Source organism: Cryptomeria japonica, chromosome 10 (assembly GCF_030272615.1).
Source record: "Cryptomeria japonica chromosome 10, Sugi_1.0, whole genome shotgun sequence".
Classification (NCBI taxonomy): Eukaryota; Viridiplantae; Streptophyta; class Pinopsida; order Cupressales; family Cupressaceae; genus Cryptomeria; species Cryptomeria japonica.
In genome coordinates this window covers 880,612,770-880,638,416 of record NC_081414.1, presented here as the reverse complement: position 1 = coordinate 880,638,416, position 25,647 = coordinate 880,612,770, and the positions used below count along the sequence as shown (strand labels likewise).

General features: G+C 34.0%; 1 pseudogene; it reads left to right on the top strand.

Annotated features, from left to right (window-relative positions):
- The first annotated feature begins 16,781 nt into the window (after positions 1 to 16,781).
- Positions 16,782 to 16,900, top strand: LOC131026738 (5S ribosomal RNA; annotated as a pseudogene).
- Positions 16,901 to 25,647: the final 8,747 nt, after the last annotated feature.

Below are 25,647 nucleotides of genomic sequence, written 5' to 3'. Positions count from 1 at the left end.
GCATCCTCTTTTATGTTTCCATAGATCTAGAATTTTTAAGAGTTTCATCTAGTGCTCCATCATATACTTTCATTTACATCCCAATATGTAATATTTTTAGGGTGCTTTCCTTTAATTCTTATTAGATCTATATTCTCTTTTTCTCCAATAACACATAGTAAAACTTTGCAACTCATTTATGGTGTCTTCTAAGTGGTATTTGAAGATCTTAATGAGTGAAAATTTGATTTTTTGTCTATTTTATATGTCCAAAACATTGAGAATTTTAATTTCACAAAATTCCAACAACAAAGTATAGATCAAAATAGAATTACCTTTCTATATACTCCATGGAGTAAATGGATCCTAATTTAATTAGATACCAAGATAGAAAATTCTCCTAAAGTGTGTATTAACATGAGAACTCTCCAATAGATTTTATAAACTTAAATAGAGAACCTAAATTATGGCATGAAAGATCTAATTATAAATTTACAAATAACAATTCAATACCATATATAGTTAATATGTAGGTCACTCAAATCCTTAGCTTTCATCTTGAAACAAAGGTTTCCATTCCTAAATTTGATGGAAAATCTATGAATAGGTTACACGGGTCTAAAGTAAAACAATAAAAAAGATATTGTGATTTTAATTGTCAATATAAAGCATCATATAAGTTTTATATGTCGAAAGAAAAAAATATTATGCTTCCATGTTCATGAGCTTAAATCATTAACGTGTGCTTATTCTTTATGTAAATAATGAAGCTTCATTCAAATTTTCATGGATGTAAATTCTTAGTAGGTAGTTGAGTCTATCCAATCATCAATAAATTTCAAGTGTTATTGTACCTCTCAAATCTAATTTCTTTGTTACCTCTCTATCATCTCAACAAGTCTAACAAACAACTTTAAATATCTAAGAGATGCCCAATTTGTCAACATGACTACCACTTAAATATTTATTTCATGAATTTATATGTTTACAAAAAAATTCAATAGTGTTCTTCTTCTCTTCCAAATATTCATAAACACAATTTCTTTTATAATATTTATTATATTATTCATCCCCCACCTAAAAAATAATTCTATTGTGATAGATAAATGCTAAAATAATTATAAATGATATATTTTGAAGCCAATAAAAAAACATTTTCAAATCAATATTGATATTTCATGTATTTAAAAATAAACAAAAAGGAGGTGACTTGGTTGCCACCTCCTAGGTCCAAGTATAAGCTATTTTTTTATGGTGCCTCATGTGGCAATCCGGGTAAGTCTTCCATTGGGGTGGTGGTTACTAATGATGTTTCCAAAATTATTAGGGCAAGGTGTCAGTGTATTTCGGATGGGACTAATAATGCTACGGAATTTCAAGCACTTTCTGTTGGTCTATATTTGCTAATTTCATTGAATTTTAAAGATGTTGTGATTGAAAGAGATTCTATGGTGGTCTTTTATGTTGTAGCCAATCGAGCTTGTAATTCCTGACATTTATAATATTGATTGGATAAAATTTTGTTAGAACTTAAGTTTTTTAATTCATATTATTTTTCTCATTGTTATAGGGAAGCAAATTTCATTGTTGATTATTTGGCTAATAAGGCATTAGATGAGAATATTCAAATGTTGGAGGATATAGATGTTTGTTGTCTGCCTCCTTTGCCTATGAGATCTTAGCACTTTCCTGGGGATTTTATTTGATTGTTTTTGGGTCACCCTCTTAAGCTCTGCCTCGACCTCGCACTTTACTTGGAATCATTAATATTTATGCATTTTTAGTGGGATGGAGTACGGGGCCTATTTTTTGGCTCTCTACTTGATGTCATTAGATTGCATCCTTGTTCATGATTGCAAGGAATGTGTTGGTCGGTTCTTTGCTTCTGAGATGTTGTGTTGATTGGTGACGTCTTGGGTGAGGTGTATGATCTTCTCGCAGTGTTTATGATATCTCTCGTACTACTTTTTGCTTGGCATAAGCTTTTTGTTTTAAGGCTTTGTCAATGATTCCTTCGATTTGGTGTGGTGGCTTGAGAGTCTTTGCTGGTACGGGGAATGTATTATAGCTCGTGTGGCTTTATGGTTTTGCACCAGTTTTTTCGATGAGATGGACTATCAGGAATGTGTGTTTTTATGACTGCTAGTGGTATGAGGTTATCGAATAATAATGTTTCTTTTTTATTTTATATATGCTTGTCGGCTCTATGCTTTTTGTATTGCTTGTTTCTTATGGTTTTTTGGGTTTTCTCAATGGATGTTTATACTACTGGTTACAGAATTTTGTTGCCTATTAAGAATTGTGACTTTCAGGATACTCATGCCTTTGATGATGAGAAGTTTGGCAGGTTGTTTAAGTTACATTCTTCAGAGTTTTCTTTTGCTATTCATAAGGTGGTGGGCCGAAGGAGGCTGGTGGAAAATGCTAATGTTTTCCTTGTTGAAGTGGCTTCTCCATTTGTTACTGTTTGTATGGATATTCTCATGGATGCTTCTTTGGTTCGGGCATTATTGGATGCATACTTACATCCCTCATTTTATTCTTCTTTTAATTTGCATAGTGCTTTGTGTTCTTATCATTTTGAACTTGGTCATTTTCCTTATGGTGGCTTTTTATCTCAGCATCAATTATTATCTAGTGGTTGGCATTGTGAATTACTTCTAGTATTGAAAGGTGGTTTGGTTTCTAATAACTATGATGATACGGTGTTTGCTCTTGTAGCCTTCTTAGACCATGTATCGTCGGTTACCTTGGCTACTGTTGTAAATATTTTTTTAGGTTTACACTTTCTTCTTGACTCTATGAATGCAGTTATGTCTCTCCCAAGCATGGTGGAACCTTTGCAGGTGATTGCTCCAGATGATTAGGTTTTGATTGATTCTCAGTATGAGGTGATTTCACCTCCTCCAAATGTGGGTCCAAGCAATTGGTTTCTTCATCCTTGATGATTGCTTGCTTAGCCTTGCAGGCAAATTTTGTAATTGGCACCCAAGTTTTAAATGAGTTGGGTTTTCATATTGTAATCGGAGTTGGCTTATAAGCTTTTTGGGATGGATTGGGCTAGGTTGGAGGTTTTAAATCTCCTTTTTAGATGTAATTGTATATGTTGTATCCACCCAATGGTGGTCATTTTTATGAACAAGACTGGAGGTTTTCTTTGCTTGGTTCTTTCCTACCGATGCTTTTTGAACCAAGTTTGTAAAAATGTATAATTAATAAAATTAGTGCTTCTCCACTTTTATTGAAAAATAAATAAATAAACAACCAAATATTTTATCTAGTTTTTGTAGGGGAAGAGCACCAGTAGCCGTCATAGCTAACTTTGTGCACCCACAGATCCTAAACGGTACATCAGATTTTGATTGTTTTTTTTTAGTTGTCTTCATATGCGACTTAACTGTTTATAGCTATTGATCTAGCTTCTGGGTAGTAACGATGCACATTGTGGGATTAGTTATGCACACAAAGGTCAAAAAGTACACATTTCAAAGTGTCGCCTGATACCTAACTAAAGATGTTCTAGTAACCATCAACTCAAAATCGCTAGTACTTGTTGACAAATGTCCCAATAGTTGTGCACAAATATTCCAAAAGTGGTGCAAATGGGCCAATTATGAATAAAAATTACAAAAAATGATCGGCTATTGGTACAAAAAAAAAATTATTAATGGTGTTTTCACTATGACGGCTATTTGGGGTCAACATGACAATACGGTGACGGTTATTGGAACTATGTTATTTGTTGGATCTCTTCCCCTATACAATTTAATGTATTCGAATTTCTATTGACTAAAAGTCTTTCTATAATGATGATATTTGAACAATACGAACATCGTACTATTATGGCTAAAAGATGTGAAAATGACTACCATCATCCACATGCCCCCTCAAGAAAATAAGACACTAAGAGAGAAGCTAAGAAGCAACCACCAATCAAAAAGTTCGGCCACCTAAGGCAACCATGTGAGTACGTACTTTCCTCTAATAAGTTAAAAAATAAATCCATCGGTTGTCACATTGATTGTAATTCCTCACTAATGTGCACATTTTAATTCTTACTCAATGCACATATATTAGTTGGTATGCGTTTTTCAACTTTTCATAGATGTTCACAATGTTTTGAATTCTTCAACATTACACATTAATTTTTTTACTGGGCACATTGATTTTAATTCTTCATCAATGTGTAAAATAGATTGTAGGAGTTTTTCCACTGTACATGGAGTAATAATAGTTGGTATGAATTTTTCATATATTTTCACATTGATTTTTAATTTCTAATCAATGTAAACATTAGTTGGTATGAGTTTTTCAACTATCCATAAAATAATAATAGTTGATATAAATTTTCTTCAAAAATTCAAATTGATTTTAGTTCTTCACTATTGCACATATTAGTTGGCATGAGTTTTTTTACTATCCATAAAGTAACTATAATTGATATGAATTTTCCATAATCTGTAAAGTAATGATGTAAGTATATAAAGTAATATGAGTTTATAAATCTTCTATAATTCATAGAGTAAAAATACAAATGATTTAAAATATGTATTTTTTTCAATCAAAACTATTTCATGTGACCTGCATTGTATAATCCTTTCTCTTTCAAAATTATTCAGATCATCATACATTAAATAAATAAATGCTTTTCAAATTGAATGTATTAAACCCCATAATGTTTTTTTTTCTATCTTTCTGTTCTTGAGTTGTTGACTTCTATTATTATATGTATCTTTATCTATTGTATATTTAGAATAAGTTATGAGGTGATTTTTGTCTGGAATTGCATTTCTTTGGTTCATGTAGAAACTCTTTTTGAAAAGTTATGTGGAATCACCTTGTGTTTGAAAAAGTTTAAATCTATGCATGTAACCTACACTAGGATAATTCATGTTTTCTAACATGTATGGCCACAAACAAAGGATTGTATGTTGGCTCTTTTGCGCAACATGATAGAATCTTAGGTACAAGTTAGAGCAACTTCAAGAGAGGAAAATGGCACTATACAATTTGTCTCATTTTACAATATCTGATCATTAAAAATGATAAATGAATACAATATATAAACTAATTATGAAACAAGTCACAATAAAATGGACAAGTTGCTATTCAATATTTACTATTGAATTTATTTTAAAATATACTTTTATAATGAGGCTACTATTTTTTAATATTTTACAATCAAAAGGTCAATAGAAAATAATTAGAATATCTTCCTATTTTCATTAGGTTTTCTATGTACCTTCTTTTTACATTTATATATTTCTACCCTATCCATCAAGGGCACTACCCATACCTACATTTGATTGAAAATTATTTTTTATTATCATTCCACATATAACAGTCATGGCATAGATAACCTAGATGATTTATGACAAATATGTCATCTTATAGAAATCTTTAATTTAATGTATTTACTATATTAACCCCAAGCCTTTGCTACACCAACTCTAACAATGAATCTCCCAAATAATAAATATTACTAGTAGATTATAGTAGACATATTAATATAAATTATAATGTAATCATTTTAATGATAATTAATGATTCTTTTATGTAAGGTCATGATATTACCCAAAGGTATCTAATAATTACTAGTTTATCTAATAATTACTAGTTTTAGAAAACTTGAGTAGGATCTTATTATACCTACATGACCTTAGCATGACTGTTATTCCCTTTGTTAATTACATTAAGTTTGGGAACAAACAAATTCTCAGGTTATAATTATAAAGCTTTGACATAATAAAGTACTATGTGGTATAGAAAAGGAGATAATTTCACAACTCAAACAACATTAGCATAATGAATAGTATTTCTTCTTGTTGATTTATGGAATGGTATTTCTAGAGGATTTAGAATGCCACTTATAAAAATTCCAATTTTCTTCCATGCATGCTTCCCAATTTCTAATAGTTATCTATATTGTATTAATTAAATTATCCCATTCCACTTAAAGATAAAGTGATATATTAGCTCATGCTTTGGTTATTAAAAAATCTTCAATATGCACGTACGTGATAGAGTATTATTTTGGAGGTGAGTCCCTCAATTTTTTTATGAAAGATAATTGATAATTATGCACACCAAGATTTATCTTATTCATTGTGTTGTATTGGAAAATTAACTTATGTAATACATTATGAGTTCTACAAAAATAAAATGTCAAAAGAAAATTAAAATAGTGAGCTAGTTGTTAATAGCATAAACTTTTAATACCTATGTACATTACATGCCTAATTCATCTACCAAATTGTATAAATTTTACTCAAAACAACTCTTTGAAATGAAACAATGCTAATTGAAAGCATGACTTTTCATTTGATGGAAGTTTTCTTTTTTCTTTTTTCTTTTTTTTCCTCCTCCTCATGATTGACCCGATCTCCTTCCTAAACCTTCTATTCCTCCCATATATGTCGCAGTCCTGCCTCCTACATCTTACAAAGGGAAGCTCTCAAAATCTCCTAGTTTTCTACCTAGTAGACCTTTTCTCATTCCTCCTCCTTTTAAGGAAAAAATAAGTCTATGTCCATTGATCCTAAACCTTCACAACAATTGGCTAAAACTAAATGAAACCATTGTGTGAGAGAACGTTGATTGAGACATCATGCTAAGGCTCGTGAACTTGCTTCTCAACTATTTCCTCCCTGAAGACACCAAATGTTGACAGTCCCATTTGTCTAGCCTTTGCCTAACCCTAGAGAGGAAGTTCAACCTAAATCACCAAGATTAAAAATTCTCAAGAAAGATGAGGGTTCATGTTCCATTCATATTAGAGATCCTATTTTTATAAATCTTGATGGAGAAATGGAAGAAAATGATGTTCATGATAAGAATGTTGATGATAATAATTTTGATGATATGTATGAGCTTGTTGATGTTGACAATGATTTATCTAGACAATTTCCAATAGCATTAATCATAGCTCCTAGTGACAAACAAAGTGACTCATCATTAGAGCATGGTCCTTATTTGGAAGTTGTTGTAGCTCCAGCTACAGTGCTTGAACTTTCTCCTATTGCATCTTGTCCACCTTCCCAAAAAAATGTTTAGCAAAATTGGGAGGCAAATGATTTGCTTGATTAGCTCCATTTGTGTCATAGATTCTCTCTCCCCTCTTGCTTATTTGTAATGTGTTTCCCCCATGATGTGTTTTTCATTTATGTTAGGTTCTCTTTGGATGACCCTTGTCACTTTGTTGGTGCAAGGTAATAAAAAGATTGAATCTATTGTGACATTCTTCTATTTGTCTCTCAATTCTTCTATTTTGTTGTGTTGGAAGTATCACAGTTCTGAGAGGGGGGGGTGAATCAGAACTGTATTGTTCTAATAAGAAACTCCTTCAAAAAATTTCACTAAGCAGTTTAAAACAGAATATTTACAGTTTATGCAGGAGAAGTGTAAGCATTCATCATAAGCATAAGAAAATGAAATTCACAAACATGAAGAAACACCAAATTTGTGCCGAGTGGAAAACCCTCCAAAATCTCATGATTTTGTCATAGGGAGAAAAACCACTCCATGAACCTGTATCTTTTATTCATTCCAATTCTTTACAATCGGCAGTCACTACTGCTCAGAAATTTAACACAATTTAACACAACTCATATACATATACAAATGTGCATATATCACTTGTACATGTACACAAGTTTATGATAAAACTTTCAGAGCCGCTAATCTTCAGATACATATATATATATATGTTTTTTACACACACATACGTACATGCATCTAAAGATTACAAGTTATATATGAACTTCGAAACAAAACAGTTACATATTTCTAACTGAACCAGTTAGAATTTGTTTAACAATCTTCCTCTTAAAAAAAAACTTCAAAAGATCTGTTTCAGATTACAAATCTGTTTTAGGCGAAGCTGATAAACATAAATCTTCGTTTGAGAGATATTTGAAGACAGTTTTCATAACGGCATAACTGACTGAAACATTTACATATTTCCTTTTGCTTTGAACCAACAAACTTTTAAATAGTGCCCTGGGTTTAAAACCCCAAAAGATTTATAAAACACTGCATAGCCATATATCGATTTCGAAACCCTCTTTAGAAGTGAATCAAGAACATAATCTTCATACCTATGAATTTTACGATTCTGCCCAAGAAACCGCATACCTGAGACACAAGATTCTGTCTGGCCTTAGGAAGTTTCTTCCTTCTTTCATGCGCTCCAGATTCTCATACAGAGCAAAACAAACATATAAGCAAACTTGTATTTCCACTGAGTAAGATAAATGCATAAACCTGAAACTCCATGTGAAATAGACAACAAATAATGAACCTGCGTGAATCCATCGATCAATTCCCTGTTTCGCACAAAGATATCTTGACCCAAATTATTACCTGTCTGATTTACAAAATGAATACAATCTTTCAAAATGCAACAAAACTGTTTGTTCAGAGTAATTCGATACCCACAACCTCAATTAGGTTTAACAAAAATTTGGAGTCCGCCATGCAAAGTCAATACTTGGCGAGAAAGGACTGACAATAATTAATAAACTTGTCAGTTTACATTGGTCTCAAATAAAACTGCCGACAAACCATTCAGACTTTCCAACTTTTCACTTTACACAAATATCATTATATATTCCTTGTCACGTCAATGCCACATGTAACATTTTGCCAACAACGCATGCCACGTATTTGCCGGATGACAGATAGTGTAAATAGTTAACATGTTGTCCCTTGTGTTGTCTACTTGGGGACAATGCAAAGAGTTGCGATCTCTTTTAATCTCTTCCATGTTGACTCAAAAGACACATTTTCTATTCTTCCATTGTGTTTGTGATTCTATTAGTTTTGGGGAATGAGGTCAATTCAATACAAATATTTCATGATTTACATTATTTATCATAAGAGCATATCGACCCCAGAGTTAGTGGATCCTTTATGTGTTTTATGTTTTGTAACCTAATTTATCCTTTGATTTGTCCTTTCTTGGGGACATATCATTGTGGTAACGTGCTTGTCTTTGGATGCATGCTACCTTAAAGAAATTTCTCTAGATAAGGTGTATGCAATCACTTCAACATGGGGTCATAATTCCCGCTCAATGTTTCACTTTATGCACACACTATCACATGTCTCGATACTCAATTTACTTTGCAAATGAAGCCTTTTGCTTTGTAATTTGGTATTTTTCTTTTTCATGACTCATAGTAAGTGAACCTTGCTAGGCTAGTAGTCATAATTCTCTTTCTTTCCTATTTCTTATGATGCCCCTTTTATCTTGATGTTGAAGTAGTAAGATCCTAAAATTCATTGGGGGCTTAGTGTGTCTTGTCTCTTTGATATCTTGATGAAAGTTTTCAATGAAACCTTTGTACTTTATCGAGAGTGTGCTTAGTCTCGTACTCTCGCTAAAGTGGGGGACAAATGTAGCATCTCAAATTATACTCTTTTATAATTTTTTCCTCACTTGAAGCTCTCACCTTGGTGTTCATCCCCAAAGGCTTGATTGAAGCTCTAATTCTGCTCACACTATGTATTTTACTTAAATTTTCATGATTCGCATTTCCTTCCCCAAGATCTTGGGACCTTTATGCCCAAGACCAAGGCTCCAAGTGCTTTGGTTTGCTCCATCTTGTTGTGGTTTAGACAGGTTGCTTTTGGTTCTTGCCTTTTCCTTGATTGCATTGATTCCCTTTATTAGCCACCAAATCTAGTGACTTTGAAGATTTGAGAATCCCCATCTTGGTCAACTTAGATTGCTCAAGAATCAAAATCTTTGTGAATGCATCAAATGAGGGAGAAGTGTATGAGGAACCTTGAGCTAACCTATGGGTGTACTGAAAGCTAGATACAAAGGTTGCATACTCTGATGGAAGCTTTTCCAACAAGTTGTAAACCAATTGAGCATTTTTTTTGTCAATTCCACAATCCTTAAGCTTTTCTCTTAGCTCATTTTCTTTTGTGACATAATCTTGGATAGTATCAAAATCCTTGGGATCCAATGTTGAGAGTTCACTATCAAGCTTGTAGCCCTTAATCTCATCAACTTGACCATGCATTTTGTCATTAATATCCCAAGCCTATTTGATTGTTGTACACTTCTCAATGTGAAAAATAAGGTCATCTGATACATACTTTCTTAATATTCCAAGTGCCATAGAATTTTTAGTGAGATATTCAACTTGAGCATTAGGATCAACCTTAGGATATGGTGGTGTTGTTATTGTTCCATTTACATAATGAATGAGTTCTTTTTCCATTGCCTTAATCTTACATGATGCATAATTATGAGGAGATAAAAGTGGAAATTTAGGAGAACCCCTAGCACCAAAATGAAAAAACACAAGATAGAGAGAGTCATAATCACACTAGACACCCCCCAAATTACTCAATCAAGAAACTCCCCCCAAAATGATGATTTGGCACTTTATACTTAGTTCGTGTACAATGGGCCACTTGCAAAACAAGGCAAGGTGGACTTCTAATTTCAACTTTACAATTGCCTCAAATAGGCTATAAGAGACTCCAACAAATACTGCAAGTGATATAAACTGAGATCCAAGAAAAATACAATTACCAAATAGGCCAAAAAATGACCAAATACTAAAAGTACAATTTCTACTTAAAATCACTGCAAACTAATGGTAGATTATGAAGTAGATGAAAAATTATGCACTTTAAAAAAATGGCACTTGAAGAAAAGGAGGTCGTATGACCCCAAACAAAGCCTCTAAAGTTGCAAAATTGAGGATTAGATTGGTACAGTCATCAAAAACTACAAATTGTAAAAACTTTGTCCATGAAAATCAAAAAATTCCTCCACCACTACGAAGAGCATGAAAAATTAGCCCAAATCAAAAAAAAATGCACCAAAAAAGGAACAAAAATGAGCAAGGTATGGACTCCTAGAGTTGAATTGCAAAATAAAAAAGCCAAATGAGACAGGGATCCAAAGCTTTCAAAATTTTCTTACACAGTGCTGATGTCATCATTTCACAATGTTAAGTTTACTTAGGATATATTTGTCTGAAGCTCTTCATTTTGCTACAAGTCATGATTCAAGGAGATGGCTTCTAGATTAAGGGGCTTCTCATCATATAGCATCTTCACAATCTATGTTCTCTTCATTTGATCCTTGAACCATGCCACAGATTTTTTATGGGAAATCATACATGCATGGATGTGATTGGGAAAGGAACTATTTCCATTGGGGATAAGTCCTTCAATGTTGTGTTGTGTGTACCCCATTTGACAAACAATCTTCTTTCCATCTATCAAATCACACAGGGGCAACAAAGAAAATTGTGGAGTTCACACCTGATTCAGTTATCATTAGAGACTTGGAGACTAGATCTATCATTGTGACTGGGGTGGTTGATCATGCATCTCGGTTGTACTCCTTTTCACATTTTGGTCCTATTGATGAGGTTGTTTCTTCATATGTTGATGATTTGGATGTTTAGAACTTTGGGTACTTGAACTTGGGGATTCTCACATGTGACCCCGTTCTTGAGCCTTGCAATCCATCTCCTCCTATTGATATCACATCACCTATTGCACCTGAAGATGTAGATAGTGCGATAGTTTTGCCTTGTTGTGATTCAGTGCAATGGGATATATCTTGTCTTCCATATACAATTCATTGGGATGCCTACTTGACAGACATTGCAGGTTTGTTTGTGGAGTCCTACATTACAGATTTGGGAGACATCATTGATGACATTCATCTTCTCTTTGATGAAGATGATTCTTCTTTGATTGTTGTGAGGGAACACTTTGACCCTCTTGTGCATTCTCTACATGATCATTCTTTCAAGGTTGATATGCTTATAAATACTTATGTACAACATTTGGAGGAGGTCTCTTTATCCTTAGAGGAGACATGTGTGTATTTGGATATTGTTCTACATTCATCTCCACTGGATCTTGGAGTGCCTTTTTCCGTAGTGTGGAGCAGTTCACCACCTTTGGAGGGGATCACTTTTATCATCGACATGGGGACACTTGAGAAGTTTTCAGAGATTCCATTCATCATGAGTATTTTTCCTACATCTTCCCTTCATGATTGGGGAGACTTCATGGATACACCTTTGGTTTTGTTTCTTTCCAAGGGGAGGAATGTTGTTCGACGTTCGTGGAGCAGTTTCTTCATTCAGCTTTGACCTTCTATCATTAGTGCAGATTCTACATTGAGGGGGGGATCCTTACTCTCTCTTCTTCTCTCATATGGGAGGACTTTATCCTCACATGGGGTTTTGTCTTTCACATATTTATTTGAGAGTTCCTTTGTATATAGTTTTCATCTCTCTTTTGGGGGAGGATTTTTTCCCATTGGATATTTCTCTCTGTCTCCACTTTATGGGAGATTGCATTTGCATTTGTACACGGGTACCTAACATGGCCATGTAGTTGGGACCCATCTTGCATTGCTTAGTTGCATTGTAGACTTAAGTGCATTCCCCTATGTTACACTTAAGGGGGGGTGTTCATGTAATTATTTATTCATGTTGGATATAATTACACTTTACTTAAATTTACTTAGGTACATGCATATCATAGTAGTTGGTATATGAGACACCTAGGGAGATTTGCATAAATTGGGAGTGTGTATGTAGGATAATTTCCACCTTTTATGGTGTGATCTTGTTGTTACTTTATCATATCCACTTATTATGGAGTGATAATTCCACCTTCGGTGGGTGATCCACCTCATGTGGAATATTTTACTATTTCTTCTACCTTCCCCTAACTACCCTTGCATCTCATTGAGCCACATGTCATCATTGTGTGCTCTCTTGTCTCTTAGCATTGCCTTTATAAGCAGGTTCATCTACATTGTTTGTAACTTTTGATGATCTACTTGATTAGTATTTCCATCTTGATAGAATACAGTTTATTCCTTTCAATATTTTGTCTCTCTATTTCGTACTTTTCATTAAGCTCTTGATCTTGGCAAAATCTCACACTCCCTCTTCCTCTATATCTCTCTTTGTCTCTCTCACTCAAACTTCCTATCCATCTTTATCTTGATCTCTCCCTTTGTGTATCTCTATCTCTTTATATATTCATCTCCCTCTTCCCCTCTAACTTTGTATTCATCTCTACCTTTGTCTTCCTCTCTCTCTCTCCTCCCCCTCTATCTTTGGACATGTTATCCTCTCTCTAGCCATCCATCTTTACCCCTCTCTCTATTCCTAGACATCTATATCTATCTCTTCACCTTTCCATCTTTATCTCTCCATAATTTTTTATCCATATCTCCCACTATCTCTAGCTCATTGTTTATCCATCTCTTTTTACCCCTATATATCTCCCTACCAATCGACTTCATTACAACACTTGTATGCAAACAAATAGACCAAAATTATCCTTAATTGACTTTCCAAACCTCTTTGGTGTACCTATTGCACACGAAGGTGCGATTGCTAGTTATTATTATTATTATTATTATTATTATTATTATTATTATTATTATTATTATTATTATTATTATTATTATTATTATTATTATATTGAATAGAAAAAAATGTGCATGAGATGCCTTGCAATAAAATAATATTAATTATTATTTGTAATGTCAATAAATGTTGATATTTTAAATTATGTATAATTTAAATATATCTATATAAATATTTTTCCATTTTAAATATTTAATAATTATTTGGTACTATAATATTTCATTTATTCACTTATCTTTATATGGACCAAACAAAATACCATTTAGATTTATGTACAATAATAATTTTCTTTTTAAAATGATAAAAAATTGAATTGGAAGAATAAGATAAGTGTAAATATATTTTTGTTATCTTATTCTTGATTTTTATATTGTTTTATTTTATAAAGCATATCTTTAATTAAAAAATAATAAGCTCTTATTAATAATTTTGTAACATTTAATATTTACCTAAGTAAATCTAAACTATTATCTCCCAGTTAAGAAAACTTCATGCATTCAAATTTTACTCAAAAAAAAATACATGGATTTATTTTAACACTTTTAACAAAATGATAATACTAGCATTTGAAAATATACAAAAAGAAGATTAAATAGTTAAAAACCTGGATTCGCAAAAAAGATCAAATCTTTCTCCGTTGAACCGTGCTCCTGCTTCCAACTTCTTTTCTTCAAATTTCTTCCTACAACAATTCATAGTTATATTGGTTCGGTGATATCATGTAATGCAATTTTTGTAATTATGGGTTTATGAGTTTAGGATTTAGTCAACTTTATCAATAAGGTTGATGATATGTATTTATAAGTGACTTATTCATGTAATCTTGGTGTTGATGGTTATGTCTGCATTATCAGAGAAAGGTTTATGTGCGAACAGTGATATATCATTCAGCGGAAGGTTGTGAAGGATTTGGTGTTGCAGGGCAGACATTTGTGTTATTTGGATCCGGTTATATATTATGTGTTATTGTACTAAGGGTTTCAAATAATTGGTGAAACCTATTGGAGATTGGTCTTAGCATGATTTCTGGTAGATGTAATTATTTGGGAATTTGAATTAGATCCATGCTATATAATGTAAATCATAATATTGGTTCGGTGATATCATGTTATGCAATTTTTATAATTATGGGTTTATGAGTTTAGGATTTAGTCAACTTTATCAATAAGGTTGATGATATGTATTTATAAGTGACTTATTCATGCAATCTTGGTGTTGATGGCTATGTCTACATTATCATAGAAAGGTTTATGTGCGAACAGTGATATATCATTCAATGGAAGGTTGTGAAGGATTTGTTGTTACAGGGCAGACATTTGTGCTTAACTAGAATTGTATCAGCATTAGGAGATGCTATCTCCATAGTTCATTCTTTTTGGATTGTAGTTCGGTGTTTTTGTAAGTCAGTGTGACTTCCTTTTGTGATGATCAATGTGCTCTGGGTGGTTGGTCTGATTGCAAGTGCAATCCCCATTGTAATTATTTCACATGTTGTTGCAGAAGTATTATCTGATTGTGGGTAGGGTTTCCCACTGCGGTTTTTCCCTTTATCGGGTTTTCCACATCAAAAATATTGGTGTTCTGTGTATTGTTCTTTCATGCTTTATCTTTCATTGTGTTGGTTTCTTTGTGCTCTGGTATAAAGTTTATAACCTGCTTTAACGGTTATACTTGTGAGAAAACTAATTCACCCCCCTCTCTTAGTTTTCTCCCGATATCATAACTGTCTAACACCCTTTATCATTGATGTTAAAGGAGGAGAGACAAACAAAGGAAGGTGAAAAGGAGAGAGCAATGTGCTAGAGAGAAAACTATATCGAGATACATTAGTAAGTGTTGGGTCAATCAAGCTCAGAGGAGAAATCAAGTCAAATTAGTATCGCAATCAAATAATTTTTTTGTGTTCAAGTTGTGTTGCCATCAATAACAAAAGGGGTATTGTTGGTAGATGTTGTTGTCATTGATGTCAAGATTGCAATTTCAAATATTGTAGATATGAAAGTGGTGCTCATCAAAGGAAGAGATTGTTTGTAGAGTCATTCAAAGTTCTGAATGTTGTCATGCAAAGTTGCTAAAGGTGTCACAATTTATTTTTCTCATTACAGTGGATTGTTCCTACATCATATTTGCAGGATAATGGTAAGAAAAAGTTGGTCATGGTGTTACAAAAATTATGATGAGTTCAAATCGGTTGGTTATAACAACTTTGTCCTTGGAATCTATTTCTTATCCAAACTACTTAGCTTAGGGTTACCATGTTTCAATCCTAAAACCCTAATTCTCAATTTTGGGCATGTGCACATTTCTTATAATCGCTCATTGACCTGGTATCACCCATGATATCTGGTTGCATAATTTGTCACTTGATCCTTTGTGGTCATTTGATTACTAGCCCCTCTTTCATGGCATTATTGGCTTGACCAAAAGAATGAAGACTACACATTTAAAAGATTTCATAGTTCATTAATATTATAGCATGACGATAATCTTATCATTGGTTGGATTGTCTTCCCTCCACTGAGGCAGTTCAGTAATATTATCATTCAAACACTTCCATAGCCCATTGTATTGTTTTAGCAACATATATACATTTTTTTATCTTTATTTCATGTCATTTGTCTTTTTATCTACCTTGACTATGTATGAAGGTGGACACAAAATTGAAGGTTTGACTGAGGCAAGCCCCTAAATGACTACCCCAACCTTTCTCTATTTTTTTTGTGCAAGTTTGGGAGATACCATCTTTATGGAAACTCTCGTGTACTCTTAGAAATATTGGTGATTTCTATCTGTTTTCTTTAGATCATGTTCATAAGACATATTTTAATACATTCTCATAGATGTGTTACATCTTGTCACATTTTCCCTATTGGTTCTTTGAAACCTATGTAGAATGTAAACTAATTCATCTATTCATACAAGACAATAGTGCACCACGTTCTAGCCCGCATATAGCACTTGCATCTGAGATAGAGGATTAATCTAGGTTCTCGAGAAATCCTTATCATCTGTGCTCTCCATGTCAAAAATATCTCAATTTAATTCTGCAAGTACATCCATATATTGGGATTGTACTTGAGAAATGTATGAGACCCATTACAGAGGGCCCCTTTAAACTTCAATTGTAATTTATTACCAAAATAAGACAAACTAGAAGGCATCAACATTTCTTGTTTATCCAAGTGTAAGGAAGAAAATTGAGCTCTCGAATGATTATCCTTCTATAGAAGTTCATTTTTCCTCTTTGATGGGTGCTAACTAATGAGCTCACACTTCTACAAAAAGGATGGTGAATTAATAGAAGACAAATTTAGTTTTTCTACCTAACAATCACAATAACATCAATGACACGGTATTAATAACAAGAAAAGAGGATGCGATCATACCAGTGTTAGTACACTGGATCCCATCAGAACTCTGCAGTTAAGTGTGCTTGGGTTGGAGTAGTATTGGGATGGGTGACCTCCTAGGAAGTCTCAGTATTGCACCCTTTTTTATAAGAAAGGAAAAGAAGAAAATGGCTCTCCCGTTTCTCCCCAACAGCTCTCCCGCCTCTCTCCATTTGAACGTTGTTGTCGGTGCCTCTGGTTCAATGGTGGTTTCTACTTCTACGGTGTTATCTGTTGCGGATGTCTATAATGTTACCTCGTCTTTGGACTTCCCCCCCCCTTCCTCCAAGTATGGGGGCTTCTGCTCCTATGATTTATGGTTTGTTTAATGCTCTTGTTGTTGTTTGTTCTGATGCTCCTTAGGTGGTTGTTGTTGAGGCCCCCCATGTTCCCCGTGGGGTTTTGCCTGGTGCAACACCTACACCCCCCGGTTCTCCATTTGTGGGTACTATTGTTGTCATATCTTTGGCTTCTGGGGATGCAGCTTTGCGAAATGTTGTTGATGTTGTTGGTTCTCTTCCCAAATCTTCTTGCAAGAGTAGCTTTGCTCATGTGGTTGTATCTTCTACCCAACCCTCGAAAGGGGTCCGTCCTCTTCCCTATGCTAAATCCTCTCCTGTGGTGGTTTGTGGTCAGGATGTCATAGACAACATTGGGTTCTACCAATGTTGTGCTCTTGTCTGCAGATTCTTTAGGCTCTAGTATTCTCTACTGGACCTTCATCGTTGGGTAAGTGACTCTTGGCGGCCTTTGGTTGCTCACAATATTGATCTTTTCCCTTGTGCTAAAGGTTTTCTTGTTGCTTCCTTCACATCTTCAATTGATCGGGATTTGGTTTTGGGCATGTTGTGGGCTTGGGGAGTGCACTCCCTCTCTTTTAAGTCTTGGACAACTTCTTTTAACCCTCTCACTGAACCACTTAATATGCGTCCAGTTTAGGCCCGTCTCATCAATCTCCCTCTTCATTTTTGGGAGCACTGTTGTTATGAGGCTATCGGTAACTCTATTGTTCATTTCCTAAAGGTCAATGAAGCTACGTTCTAAATGGACCACACTAGCTTTGCACGTATTCTTGTAGACATTGACATCTTCTCTCATCTTTCAGGAGGTGTGGTTCTTATGGTAGGGGATAGGCCTTGGTCATAACTATTGGATTTTGAGGCCTCTCCTTTCGCTGCAGGAGATGCTTCTCTATGGGTCATCTTGCTTCGGATTGCTCTATTTCATGCCACAAAGGTGTTTCTACCTTGTGGAAGAATGCTACGGATGATCACTTAACAGAAAATGCTCTTGACTTTGCGTCTACTAGCTCCTCTCATGAGGATTATGTCGATGTTGTGCCCCTCACGACTATTGATGCTCTGGATGTTCCTTTTGTGGCCTCATCTCTTAAGGTCCCCTCTTTCGCTTCTCCTATTTTGTAGCCACGATCCTCTGCTGGTGGATCTTCTTCTGTTGCTATTATTTCGTCACAGCCTATTGTTGCTCTACAGCAGCCTCCTGCTATTCTATTGCAACACTCTGTTGACACCTCTTTCTGTAACCCTACGGGGACCCTTCCGGTTGATCTCTCTTTTGATGGATCTAATGACAGTATCGCTTGGATTGTGGTTGCTCGCAGGCGAAAGGGGAAGTCTTCTCCCCTGCCCCAATCCCCCCCTCATTAGGGTTTGGGTGGCTATCCCCCCACTTGAGTGGGGTCTTTTTTGTTCTCCAGTTGGATAGGATTCCTTGCCTGTCTGACTATGTTTGTTTCTAACTTTCTTTGGGCTATTGTTCTTTTTGCCAACATCATCTCTCTTGATGTTGCTTGGTGTCTGTTGATAGTTTTTTTACTATGTTAAGGGTCAACGCCCTAGTTAACGCTACTTTCTAATAAAAAATAAGAAAAGAACAAGGAGAACACATGATTTACATTGAAACACTTAACAAGAGAAAACCATGACAAAATATTGCTTATATAATTTTGTTTTACAAATTTTAAGCACTAACCTACTAAAGACACTAATCCTGTCAACTGAACACCAACTTAGTAAGATTCACTAATCTCTTTTGCTAAGAAGCGCCAACCTCTCCAATATGAAGAAGTATTTGCTTTCTCAAAATATGTCGTCTTCATGGGCAATGCTTATAAAATCTAATTATAGATATCCTTTCTCTCACAAATTGATACAATCTGTTTTATATACTTCTATTCTTCAAATTTGTATGTACTTTTCTTCATAAATGTGCCTTTGAATTCCTTCACAAATCTATTGTAGATCTCTTTAATTCTACTATAAATCTTCAATTCCTTCACAAATCTATTGTAGATCTCTTTAATTCTACTATAAATCTGTCTACACATTTGCTTGAAGATCTGCTACATACTTCCTTCAGGTTTTCTCATAAACCTCTTTTGGATTTGTTAATAAACCTACTCAAACTTCTTTACAAATTTCTATCAATATCCTTCTCGCAACTGCTCTTATTCTTCCTCACAAAACTATTATCGATCCTTCATAAATCTGATGTATTCTTCATCTTTTATCTCTACTCTAGATCCACTCAAAATCTACTCTAAGTTTGCTCTTAAATCTCTTTTAGAAATCTGCTCTTCTTCTCCTTAGGTTTACTCTAAATCTGAAATGATCTGCATCGCATTACTTTCTTTTAAAGAAACCTCCAAACCAACTTCTATTTATATGCAATCATGTGCACTTTCACAAACTAAGTCGGCCACTTCAATGGGGATCAACCATGTATGAGAAAAATAATTATTTTAATTTATTTTATTATCTCCAAAGTGGCAATGCAGGACGGCTAGCATTAGCATTATTATGAGGTCTTCGCTTGGGTGCCAAGGATGAGGTCAGTCAGCTAGCAAATGTGCTACCAAAGGTGGTTGGCCATTATTATCCTTATGTCTCTAATTCCATTGCATCGCTGTAACCGCACATAAAGCAATCTTCTTCTTGAATCTTTTCTTTTCTTTTTTTTTCTTTCTTTTTTTCTTCTTTTCTTTTTTTTTTCCTTTTACATTGTGCAAGATATAATCCACTATCTCATTTTCAGTTTGTGGATGACAATAATGAGTAATTCCACTATTGAGGAAGTTGTTGCTCTTAGACATGCTCTTGACATTTATATATTATAGTGTTTATTCATCTCTTGGCTCAAGTTTTATTTTTCCTACAAACCTTCATCTTCAAGAATAGATTGCTAATATATTCTTTCAAATATTTGGCCATCCTTATCTCCTGTTTGTCTTGGAAAAAAATAATAAAACATTATATTAGATTATGTTCATCATATTAGTAATTGGGCATTAAAAACATTTCCATTTGGCTAGTTTTATAGTCCTTAGAGCTATGATTCAAGCTCTTTATTTTGTAGCTCCAAAAGTCATCATTCATGGTTTGAATCATAAGATGAGAATGTTTCTTTGTGAAGAAAAATTAAAAAAAAGAAGTGGCATGCGCTTGATTAGGATAAGATTTGTTTTCCTAAAGAGAGGAGATTTAAGTACAAGATCTTCCCTACTTAATAATGATTCTTGTTACTAAATTATATTGAAAATGGTGTGTGTACAAACAACTTTAAGACGGATAAATGTTAAGATCAAGTATTTTAATTTGGAGAATATGTTTTCATCCCTAATATGCCAACACTTGACCAAACTAAGAAGTTGGGTAGTAGTCTAATCAAAGTTGGTCTTTTGTAGATTGTGGGCTAAGGCAACCTTTCTTATTTTTATTATGATGAATGGAACCAACATAGCCTTCTTTGTGCAGAATTCCCTAATATTTTAAAATTAAAATTAAAAGTGTATTGAAGTTGATTGGAGTTGATGTTGCTAATTATTAGTATGTGGTCATATAGGAGGGTGTGAGGATTTGGATATGAAAACCTAAGTATCTTTGACTAGATCAACAATTCACTCTTCTCATTTATCAATTAGCTCATTTTAGCATCCAAAAAAGTTCTCTTTTGATGGTCATTCAAATTTCTTTAGATGGGGTTTGAAAGGTTTTGCGATCCACAAAGTGCAGATTGTTTATTAAACTCTTTTGGAAGAAAAAGTAGAAGTTGAGAACCATAAGCTTTGGAAAAGAATCCATTATGCTAAATGTTGGCAAAGGTTAATGCTTTCATATGACTTGTACCTTTAAATAAAATATTTCACCACAATCAACTAAGAAAATGAGGGGTTATTGATCTAAATAGATGTATTCTATGCCTTCAGGATGAAGATTCTAGTAAACCTCTTCTTTTAGCTTGACGTTTTCTACTGTCCTTTGCAATTTATGATGTGATTTGTTAGAAATTTCATGGAATAATTATAAATATATTTAAGACCTTTGCAACTAAAGGCCCTTAATCTATTACATTATAATGATCTTGGCTTGATCTGCTAAAATATTTGGTGGAAATGAATTAGATGGTTTTCACTACTACAATACATTTAAGACAAGTTTGAGACAAAATAATGGCCAATCTAAAAAAAACCTACCAAATTTAGATTAAAGATTATCAGGCAAATTCTTGGTGGGGTTTCAAAGTTCTAATGAGACTTGGTATTCCCGTGGTTCTCCCTCTTTTGCCTCTTCCTATAATAACCCTCAAGAATATCTACTTACTATATGGGAATTTCATTGTTTAGGCTTTGTTGAATATTTGTTGATGGAGCTCCAAAAGACAATCCTAGAAACAGTAACAAAGGAGATATTTGTTGTAATCATAATGGAAAGATCAAGTTCTAATTTATTGGCATGCTTTCTATTAGTTAAAATAATTTTACTAAGTATGGCCACCCACCAAGTTATTTAAGAAGCTAAGATAATATATTTTACTAATATTATTCTACAATCTAAGTCTAAAATTTTGGTTTATCATTTCTAAAGACAATTTTCCTCACTTTCAACAATGACAATTGAATAAATGTTAAAAACATAGTAGTATCCATAACTATATTTGAAGGGAAAAAACCAAGGTACTAATTATTTGGCGAAATCAACTTCTAAGAATGATATCAAGGTTGATACTAGAAATAATCAAAATTGCCCTTTCTAGGAAATAAGCAAATGTTTTAGTGATTTTGTGAATGCTAATTGCAATGCCTCATTAGATTATTTATTCCTTTTGATGTATTTCATGTCATTTAACATATGAGAAAATATTACTTCTAATATTCAAGGCATGTATGTTGTTCAAGTAAACAAGTGCTTATCCCTATTCATGGGGCTTGGTAGGTTTCTCATTTCTTGTTGACTATCTATTTTCACTTCATCTGGATTTTATTGATTCTTCCGAATTTGTCATTTATCTTTTAAACCCAAACAACCTATTTTACCTACCACAATATATACTTAGACAAAGAAAAATCAATCTTGAATTACACATAGGATGAAACTAAAACAATCTTGATTTTCTTGATTCTTTAGAATTTGTCATTTATCTTTTAAAACCAAACAACCTATTTTACCCACCACTATATAAACCTAGATTGCACTTTAACAAATATATATATATATATATATATATATATATATATAATATTTTAGTGCTTAGCTAGGTAATATTCCTCATGCTTTTATAACTTTTTCCTTCTACTATCTTAGACTTTGATTTAATGGAATAGCATTGTGATTGTGCGAGAATGGTCGACTTCTCGTTAATAATCTGCATTTTGCACGAATGCTTTTTATTTGGCAACAGATGGTTGCCTTTTAAGTGACTATTTAAAATACCTTTATCAAAAATAGAATAAAAATAAACAGATTTTGTAGAATGTTCTTTTGTGTTAGTGTTCGGAAATTTAAAAAGTAGTTACTATCACAAAAACAATCAAACTAGAAGACCTGCTCAATAATTATGTTTCTCTCAAACATAGGTCATTAGATTTTTTTGATTTTTTTCAATAATCATTGTTAAAATTGGGGAGAATAAATTGATGTTTTGTGTCTATATTCTAAATAGATAGATGCACATAGAGAGGTGTATCTTCCAACAAACATGCCTATACATTACAAATGTGGCATGGTCTGATAAAATGCAATTTATAATTTTAACCTATTTTTATCTCTCATTTTTTATATTTATTTATTTTGTAACCTATTTTCCTCTTTTACTTTCTCAATTTTCTTTATTTAGTTTCTTCTCTCAATTTTGATATTTCTTTATTTTGTAACCTATTTCCCTCTTTTATTTTCTCATTTTCCTTTCTAATTTTCTCGAGCTCTTCTTCCAAAATATATTTCATGCTAATGTGGGAGACCCACCTAACACACCAAAAACACATTCTCTTTTACACTATATGTGGGGTTCACCACCCAAGATTCATGCATAGCATAACAAATAAAACTGAATAGAACTTGCAAGAATAAAAATATTTGATTTTCTATTACTTCAATATAAAGAAACACAAATATTCAAAAATTATAACGCTTAGCCTCATGGGCTTAACCAATCTTGCAAGGAAAACTACAACTCGCCTCTCAAATGAAGGAGAATTCTTCTCAACTCCAAATTATCACTCTACCTTGAATAATCCACACTACTCTACATGATCTGCTCAACCTCGGATCAACTCTCAATGATCCACTCAACTCTGGATGATTTAACAACTAGCCCAAGCCTCCCTTTTATAGAATTCTTGTGCCTCTTGGAAATCCCACTCCCCCTCTTGATGAACAACACATGGTTATCAATAAAATCAACACATAGCCAATAGATGACCTTTTAACTTCGCCAAGAGGTCTCCTCAAAGGTATCTTTTCAATTTTCCAAAGTGGGTGCCTAAAAAGGTGTCTTTTCTCATTTTTTATGTAACCATTCAATAAATATAAGTGCATGACTCTTCCCCTTCCTTGTTCCCGTGTCACAAAGGGTTTTTTTATGATTTTAGCATTATAAATGATAGAAAAATGCATCCTTTCTTGAAAATTATAATTGTCATTGAACATAAAACACAAATATTATATAATTTTTACCCATCTGTCCCCTTGGGCACTTTTCTAGGTACATGGAGACCTATATATGCTTGCATTTATTTTAAACCACCTAACCATAATAGAAAATAAAAAATAACAATATCTTTAGGAGATGCAGGATTTCCCTACACCCATTGATGCTCCTACATCAAACACCTGACATAGGAAAATTATGTGAGCTTGGTCTCACAAAATGGAGTTGGATGGTAAAGCCACCCTTTCAAATTGCCAACAATATTCAATGAATTTCATCACTATAACAACTACTTCAAACTAGCTATTCTTTCTCCTCTTCCAACACTTAGCCTGAATAATCATCACTTTCCTCTTGCAACTCTATCGATTACTCTTATCTCATAGATTTGCATCCACCATTTGCCATCCTTCAAATTATTTTTCCCCTCCTATTCTCCTTCATGGAATCTAACCCACTAGAAACTGACCACCTCCACCGAAATCTTTTTGCCCACTCTTCCACACACAAATCAATATGAACGACTTTATGAAAATTAAATATTTCCATATCTGCATCTTCACACTCTTCAAGTCTTATCATCTCAAATGAGTCAAACTCAAAAATCTCAAGTTTAACCTTATTTTCTTTTGTTTTTTATTAAGGCAAAATAGGTTTTGAAGGGACCCGAAACCCTTTACAAATCATACTAGGGATATAACTTGACTTCTCAACAAAGAGGAGAGAGCCACAACCAAAAAACAGAGTCTGCCCCGAAAGACAACAGGCAACCCATCCTAAGACAGGACCAAAAAAACCAACCCAAATAGCCCACTACGAAGGCCCTCAAGATTTACAACTAGCCTTGTGGGAACGAAGAGTCATATCGAAACAAGTCTTGGACATCTTTGAATGTTTCCCCTTTACAGTAATCCAACCCTCTTCAACTTTAGCAGCCGCCGCAGACCAATCCAAAGAACCCAGCATCGATCTATCCAGATTGGAAGAAGGAGCGATAGGAGAGGGAGCAAAGATGGTCGCAGGTACAAGGCCACCATCAACAGATGAGGCAGGAGAAGTAACAACATCCGGTGAAGTTGTCAGCGGAGTAAGAAACAACAAACCATTTTCAGCAGAAGAGACAGTAGCATCTTGTAATCCAGCATTTTTAATCATCGAGCCATCGTCAGTGGCATCCGAAGAAACATTCTTCACCAATAAAGAGTCAGCACCAGCCATCGAAACCCCAGCATCCACAAATCATTAGAAGAGTCTAGAGATTTATTACCTGTATAATACAAGTAAGAGGCCCCCGACCACCATGAAGCTGCAAGATTTTTCTTCTCAAGCCCACAATTCCCAGCTGCATGGCCGGTTTTAAAGCATTTTCGACACTTGAATGGAATACCTTCATAATCCAAAGTTTGGACCAAACTACCAAAAGAGGAGTTACTGACAATCTCAATTGGTAGTCCCTTAGACACATCTAACTCCACCAAAATGTGAGCAAAAGTAGTGTGATAAAGCTCATAGGATTCATTATCCACCATAATGAAACTCCCTATAGCATCACCAATTTCTTCAAAGAGAGAATCAGTCCACAAATGCATAGGAAGATAAGGGAGCCGAACCCAAACCAGGATTTTGTTGAACTTTTCAAAAAGGGGGTTAAAATCAAAGTGTCAGGGTTTGGCCAAGAACGACATTTTATCTTTCTCATAGAAAACACTTTCATACAAAAAAAAATTCCTATCCTTTGCATTCTCAAATTTAGCTACAAAAAAACCTTTAGCCATAGGGTATATGTGGACAGTACCATAAACGAGTGGATCCCAGTGATGAGAGATCCAATTGTGCAGCTTCGGGAGGCTAGGCCAAATACCCTTGAATCTACAGATAAGACCATGCTCCGTAAAAACCTTCAT